Source organism: Balaenoptera acutorostrata, chromosome 14 (assembly GCF_949987535.1).
Source record: "Balaenoptera acutorostrata chromosome 14, mBalAcu1.1, whole genome shotgun sequence".
NCBI classification, from domain to species: Eukaryota; Metazoa; Chordata; class Mammalia; order Artiodactyla; family Balaenopteridae; genus Balaenoptera; species Balaenoptera acutorostrata.
Genome location: NC_080077.1, coordinates 8,702,958 through 8,711,101, shown reverse-complemented (window position 1 = coordinate 8,711,101; position 8,144 = coordinate 8,702,958).

Here is an 8,144-nt window from a genome sequence, read left to right as displayed (position 1 = left end):
AAGCACCTTCCTTGTACCAGGCACTTTAGTGAGAGCTAGGGGTAGGTAGAGGCAGATAACAGGCAAGTAAACCAAAAAAGAAAGAAAGAAGAAAATTTGGGGGGAATGATAAAAGCTTCGATGGAAACAAAGCAGGGTGTTATGATAAGGAGTTCCTGAGCAGCTGCTTTAGATTAGCTTGAAGACAAGGCCTGAGGAGGTAATACTTACCTTGAGACCCGTATGACATAAGAAGGAAGCAACCACATGGAGTTAGGGGGACAGCAGCACAGGCAGAGGGGAGGAGCTGGTGCACGGTCCCGTCCTGAAGGCAGGACCAAGGGGAAGAGAGCTGGGCAGTGAGTTTTTAGAGGTAGTGAGGAGTCAAAGCATGTTAGGGCCTTGTAGGATGGGGGAGGACTTTGGATTATGGGGAGCTGTTCAAAGGTTTTAAGGTGGGGGGATGACCCGATCTGAGTTAGTGGGTGAAAGGTCACCCATCACTCTGTGAAGAAAGGATTGTAAGAGGTAAGGGTAAGAAATGAGTCAGGAAGGTGTTGCGGGTTAGAGAGAGGGTGATGGCAGGGAAGGTGGAGAGAAGGGGTGCATTTGGGATACTTTGGAGAATGAATTTAGGTAACTTACTGATGGATTAGATGGAGGGGAGGAATAAAGGAGCAAAGGGTGACTGCTAAGTTTTTGGCTTGAGCAAAATGACGTGATGATCATGTCATTTACGGAGACGCAGCCGACTGGGTGGAAGGAGTAGGAAATCAGGAGTTCTGTTTTGGGCATGTTCATTCTGAAATGCTTTGGGCATCAAATGGATGTGTCACGGTAGTAGACTAGAGATGTGAGCCTGGAGTTTGGTGGAAAGGTTGGGGCTAGAGATAAGAATTTGGTGCTCATGAACATTTAGAGGCTTTAGAGACTTTAGAAGTTAAAAAGAAACAGTGTGGTCTTGCTGAAACCAAAAGTTTCAGGACTGGTGGGGTCAGCCTGGTCAAATAGGAGAAGTTAAGTAAGATGAGAACTGAGAAGTAACCATTGGGTTTGCCAACGTGGAAGTTGTCTGTGAACTTGACAAAAATAGCAGTTTCCATGAAGTGGTGGGAAGTTGTCTGTGAACTTGACAAAAATAGCAGTTTCCATGAAGTGGTGGGAACTGAGCCCAAGTGGAACAAGGGGAGGACAGTTTTAGTTGTGAGAAGCAGAGTCTATAACCATAGATTACTCTTTCCAGAAGTTTTGCGATTGTCTTAACTACTTCGTGAAGGGCATAAGGCCTTTGGACAAGTCTCTCAACTGAAAATGGATGGTAGTAGCTCACAAATTAATGTGTTTTTGCCACAAGGTGTCACTAATTCTTTATTATCTTCTGGTAAGTAAAATTATTGCAGCACAAGCATACCTTGTATTAAGGAAATACTGTTGTTGTTGTTTTTTTTTTTTTTTAAAGGATTTTCTTATTTATTTATTTATTTATTTATTTATTTATTTATTTTTGGCTGTGTTGGGTCTTCGGTTCGTGCGAGGGCTTTCTCCAGTTGCGGCAAGCGGGGGCCACTCTTCATCGCGGTGCGGGGACCGCTCTTCATCGCGGTGCGCGGGCCTTTCTCTATCGCGGCCCCTCCCGTCGCGGGGCACAGGCTCCAGACGCGCAGGCTCAGCAATTGTGGCTCACGGGCCCAGCTGCTCCGTGGCATGTGGGATCTTCCCAGACCAGGGCTCGAACCCGTGTCCCCTGCATTAGCAGGCAGATTCTCAACCACTGCGCCACCAGGGAAGCCCTGTTGTTTTTTTTTTTAATCACATTTACAAAATAGGCCAATTAGAAGGTAGTTGTTTACCCTGTGGAAAGGTTTCCTTTCAAGAGCCAGTCTCTCTAGAGTATTCAACATCTGTGCACAGGCCTAAAGGGACACATTGAACACGAGGCTGGGAATCAGAGGGCCAGGATTCTGGACTTAGAGCACTGGATTGGGAGTTAGAAGACTGGGGTGCAACACCAGTTTTGCGCTCACTAGCTGTGTGACCTCAGGCAAAATTTAAATGATTCTTTGTCTTATTTATTTTTTAATCTTTCATTATTATTTTAAAATAACAGAGTAGAGGCCACTTTACGCATCTCACCCAATTATTTGTACACGTCAAAAGAGATGTGTATAACAGAGATGCTTAGAAAATGGTGAAGTGCAATGTAAGTACAAGATTTAAAACAATTTTTATAAAAATCATTTATGCCCAACTTCATAGCAATGTAGGTATAACATTAGGCAGTTATATTAGTGAAGACTCTTGGTGGCAAATGGTAGAAACCCAATTTGAACTTGCTTGGCAAGCAGGGTATGTTTTGATGTTTCTAAGGGCAGTTCATGTGACTTCCGGAATGGCAGCGCTGCGGGGATGGGAGGGCTTCGGGCGTCACTGGAATCAGGGATTTGAATGACAGCAACGTGGGCACCCCTACTTTCCTCTTTCGTTCTGTATGATGTCTTTATCTCTTTGGTTCCAGCTTGCTTCCTCCACCTAATAGGGAACATGTTGATATTATGAGGGTTGTGGGACATCCACATGACAACATCCTGTTGGTTGAGAAGGTGAGAAGACAGCTGAAGAAGTAGATGCTATAAATTACCTTGATTTTGGTGAAGAGAATGTGAATTTCAAATTTATGAAAGCTATTGTCAATACTGACTTTCAAATTAAAAAAAATAAAAACCAAATGTTCTGAAACAGTCTAGTATCTTTGGGTCTACATGTCTTTATCTTAAAAAATTAGACAGTCTTTCATTATTATCTTCAATAAATTCATATTATAAAGAGTTAAGATAACGGGATCAATGTACCTAATTTAAAGAAATCAAAGTTTTTTTTTAATTACCAAAAAATGAGATAGGTATAATTTTTTAAAAAGAAATCTTCATTTTAAACATTTCAGAATGGTATTCTTTTAAAAGGCATTCTGATCTGGAATATATGTTAATTAAAACCTATTTTTACATAACTCTTTAAGAACATATGTATCACAATTTTATGAGGTGTATTTGCTAGTCATGTATGATCTATTTAATTTCTTTTAACCCCCCCAAGTATGCCAATTCCTTTTAACCAAAAAATCTTAAAAAGAACTATTACTGATTTTTTTCCCTGCATATGCATTAATTAATCAAAAGTCACTTTAGTTATCCATGAGATTTTATCTGAAAATAAATTCTCCTGAGCTGAATTCCCTTAGCAGAAGCAGAAGCAAGTTTTATAAACTTTCTTATATTGAATGGATGGAATCTCTCTTCCCAGCCCTGAGATTATATTGAAATCCAGGAAATGCAGACACTAGCACTTCAAGTCCCCTGTTTTGAGGGAAACATCTCAAAAGCAGAGACCATTCCCTTTCCTGGGAGACTGGTGTCTCTCTGCTCTCCATACAGCTCACCCAAACATTGACAACATTGGTAGGATTGTGCTTTATTGTATATATGCCCCAGCTGTTTATGAATATTGTTAAATATTTAGATCTCTATAAGAAACTCTAATACGACATAGGGCATAAGTAGGTCTTCTAAACTGTTCAAGGATATTTCCCGAAATTATAACACCCTTGACCCCGAGATTTGTTTTAAAAGCACAGTGTTGGGGACTCTTGGTTTAAAATGGCATTGTCTGAAGTGGGAATTTCTTCCAAGTACTAGCTACATATCCATGGCAGCAGTGATAGGGTTTGTTCATTTCTGTTTAGAAGAGCGCAGTAGATGTAAGCAAGGGGCAGGGGGTAGAAGTTGTGCATAGCAGTCTGTCTCAGCTTGAGAAGGAGATTTAAAATGCACCCAGGTAGACGAGTGAGGCCGGGGGGCAGTTATGATGCTGTTTGTTGGCAAAGCACCAAGTCTGGATTTATTCCCTTGCTGGAAGGTAAGAGTGAGGAGGAAGAGGAGAAACATGGAGCTTCTAGAAAAAGTGCTGTCAAACAGGGGAAAGGAAATATGTATTTGTACCAGAGGAAGACGCGTCTCTAGAAGTGAGACTGTTTGGCATCCCTAAAGACATTGGCACCACCCGTGAATAAGAGCAGGAAGCCACAAGAAAAAGAATACTTGAAAGACAATAGATGCGATTGAAAGGGAGTGATATCATAGGCAATACTTTCTGAATGCCAGGGATTGTGCTGGGGGCTGAGAATAGGATGATGAATAAAATTGCCATGGTTCTTGCCCTCATGAGTCTAGTGGGGTAACCAGGGGAACAGAAACTTCCAATCCTGTGTGATATGAATGATAACAGGGTGGGACAGGGTGCAAGCACGAGGACCCCTAACCCATGCTGGGGTCATAGCAGGCTTCCTGCGTGACATGATGCTGGAGATCAGGCCGTATGAAATTGTAGGAGTTTGCCAGATGAAATGAGGGGGAAAGAATACCATGTGTGAAGCCCAAGAGGTGAGAGAATGCCTAGAATTTTGAGGATCTGAGAGCTCAACGTGTCTGAATCAGAATATGAGGCAGGGGGTATTAAAAATATGTGATTAAAAGGAGATTAAACATGCAGTTACAGAATTCAAATCTACATTATGGAGAATGTTGTCAAACGTCAAATCAGTGATTTAAAGAACCATCCTGAGAAATGTTCCCAGAACTAGAGGAAAAGATTAAAATATTGACCTAGCATGGGAGATGATAGGTATTGATATATAAGAGAGCAGATAACAATTCAACCTAAAACTCATATTCCTATGGGACCATAGAAGTAACAACGAAAGATGTAATTTAACAAGTGTTCCCTGAGTTGAAGAAGTACTTGAATACACAGATCAAGAAGGTTCTCCACAATCCAAGAAAAATGAATGGCAACATTTTTATGCTACAGGGATATAGAAAACAGATCTTATGAGCATTCAGGCAAAAAGAAGCAAATTACCTTGCAAGAATGAAAATCCCACTGACCTTAGGCTTTTCTGCAACAAGATCAGAGGACAATTTAACAACATCTAATAGAGTTTTCAGGGAAAATGTTGGCAACAACCTCACCCTCAAAAATTCCATTATTTTTCAAGGCAAGAGCATTTCCTTTCAGATTTGCAAAGCCTTGCACCATAGACCATCCTGCCCCTCATTAAAAAATACTCACAAAAGAGCAGTCAAAATGAAGAACTCAGTAATGAGGAAATGTGATGATTCACAAGGACTTATGAGACCAACCTTACTCACTTTGGACCAAAATACAGCTACTTGGTTGACCTCCATGTGCTCCGGTCGGTTCTGGGGACTGAGGGTGAAGCTTGGCCTCCAGAACTTCCCTGAGCTATTCCTCCTGAGTCAACTCTCATGTCCCAGAAAATGAATTTCTTGCCTCACATGCTTTACCCCTTGTTTCAGAAGGAATGTCATGTTTGATGACCGCTTAAAACTGATTTGGTTTCCAATGTCTGCTAATATTGGCTTAGCTACTTATCTGGTTGAGATACAATGTTGAGAAGAACTAAACACTCCCCTTTTCTCAGAGCAGAGTCGTGTAGCTTATTGATCATTATCATGTCCAAGATCTTGCGGTTCTTTTAATTGGGCAAGACTAGTAAACTGTGTATTAGCAGTGGTTGAGTCCTGAAGCTTTGCTTTATCTCATCTGGGACTTGTGAATGTCCCTGTGTTACCTATGGTTGGAACCAGCATGTTCATTATATACATATGATGCCGACGTTTAGAAAAGTAGCTTATCTCTTTTTCTATTTCTTACAGAAAATCTCAGAAGCAGATAAACAATTTATCATTTCCTTTTGATCAAGGAAGTTAGTGACTCACTTCAGTAAGAGAGATATTCTTAAAAACAGAAAAAAACCTGAAAATCATAACATTTCTAGTTACTATTGCTGTGTAACTAGTTCCCCCAGAAATGAGTGGCTTCAATAATAACAATTGTCTCATGCTCCCAGATTTTGTGGGTCAGGAATTGGAACAGGATGCAATGGGAATGGTTTGTCTTTACTCTGTGAGGCCTGGGACCTCAGCTAGTAAGACTCAAACTGGGGATGACTTGACAGCTAGGGGCTGGAAACATCTGGAAGCTCTTCCACTCTCCTGTCTGGTGCCTGGGATGTGATGACTTAAATACTAGGACCACTGGGCAAAGTAGTTGCTACCTTGCCCAGACTCAAGGAAAGGGGACATAGATCCCACTTTCAGTGGGAGGAATGTCAAAAAATTTGTGGCTCTATTTTAGAAACTACCTAATAATAAATTGCTAACATTGGTTTTCTTTGGCTCACAGGTTTTGGAATGGTGTTATGGGTTGAATTGTGTCTCCCCACAAATTCATCTGTTAAAGTCCTAACCTTCAGTACTTTGGAAATAGGGTCTTTGCAGATACAATTAGTTTATTTAGAATGATGTCATACTGGAGTGGAGGTGGGCTCCTAGTCCAACATGATTGGTGTCCTTTTAAGAAGGGGAGTTTGGACACAAACCTCACCACACAGGGAGAAACCCTGTGAAGCTAAAGACAGAGATTGGTATGGTGCTGCTACAAGCCAAGGGATGCCAAAGACTTCCAGGGAGCTACCAGAAGCTAGGGGAGAAGACTGGAATAGACTCCTTCACAGCCCTCAGAAGGAACCAACCTGAGTAACACCATGAACACCATGATCTTGGACTTCTAGCCTCCGCAACTGTGAGACAATAAATTCCTGGTATTTAAGCCAATCGGTTTGTTACAGCAGCCCTAGAAAACTAACACAGATGGTTTTTAGTTTCTTTATACTTTTCAATATTTTTCATATTTTTGACAAAGAACATATGTTTCTTTAAAAGTGAGGGAAATAGATTTATTTAATGTAACAATTTCAATTTCTAGGTTCCATAAAACATGGAAATATACTTTGGTTGCATCTGGGTAATGCAATTATAGGTAATTTTTAAGAAAATTCCTTCTACTTCTCTATACTGAAAATGTTTTCTATCATAAGTGTGTGTCATTTTATTATGGGAGGGAAAAGAGACCGCAGGAAGCAGCCACTGAAAGTAGAAAGAGTAGGGGCTTCAGGGAGATGACCCTGGGTCCTGCTCTGCTACTTAGTAATTCTGAGCCTGTTTCCTAATCTGAACATGGGAGGACTATTTCTCAGTGTTGCTGTGAGATGTCAATGAACGAACACATCTGAAATCACCTAACCTGGTGCCTCATAAGCTTTGCCTTCACTCTCTACAGTTTAACTGACAACCTCCGTGACTGTGATTATGGGGGTGGGTGGAAGACTGAAGTAGTTTAAGAGCTCATGCATGATTTTCCCTGATTGTTAGTGGGAGACTAAAGGTGTGAAAAGCTAGGGAGCCTAGAGGTGGCTTTTACTGTGAAGCAAAGGCCGCTTGAGCTAATAGTCTCTACTTACCCAGCTCCCTCCTAAGGCTTTGGGAAGGGTCAAGGTCAAAAATGGATCAAATGGTCATGTGGCTTTGAAAAAAATCTGCAAAAGATATTTTAACTGCAATCAGTTAGGACTGCGGTCTCCTTCCACTCTGACCCTCTGCCCCGACCCCCAGCCACTTGGATGGCCTTGGAGTGGCCATGGAGATTTGGGGCCTGGGCTAAGGGAAAGTTGACTTATGGATACATTTAATTTGGGTTCAGTGAGATGTATTTATGTGGTTTGCAGTCACCTCCTTGAATACATAAGCTGTTAATAGCTGATCTGGGGTGCAAGGGCCTTGCAGAGGTATTCCCACTGGCCACTGTGCCTACTCACCCAGCTTTTGAGACGAATAAGAACACATATAAGGGGCTTCCCTGGTGGCGCAGTGGCTAAGAATACGCCTGCCAATGCAGGGGACACGGGTTCAAGCCCTGATTCAGGAAGATCCCACATGCTGCGGAGCGACTAAGCCCGTGCGCCACTGCAATGAGAAGCCTGCGCACTGCAACGAAGACCCAGTGCAGCCAGAAATAAATAAAATAAAATAAATAAATTAAAAAATATATATATAATACGTTAAAAAAAAACACATATAAGAACACTTTCTACAGAGCGTAGCACTGACTCAGTATGTGGGTACTGGAGGAGAAAAAAGCTTTGAAATATATGGAGCCAGAAAGTTGCCTGTGGAAAAAATTTCCAGATTTTACAGCTTCTATATGAAAGAAACTTGATAGAAATTTCTCCAAGTTTGACAACAGTCTTA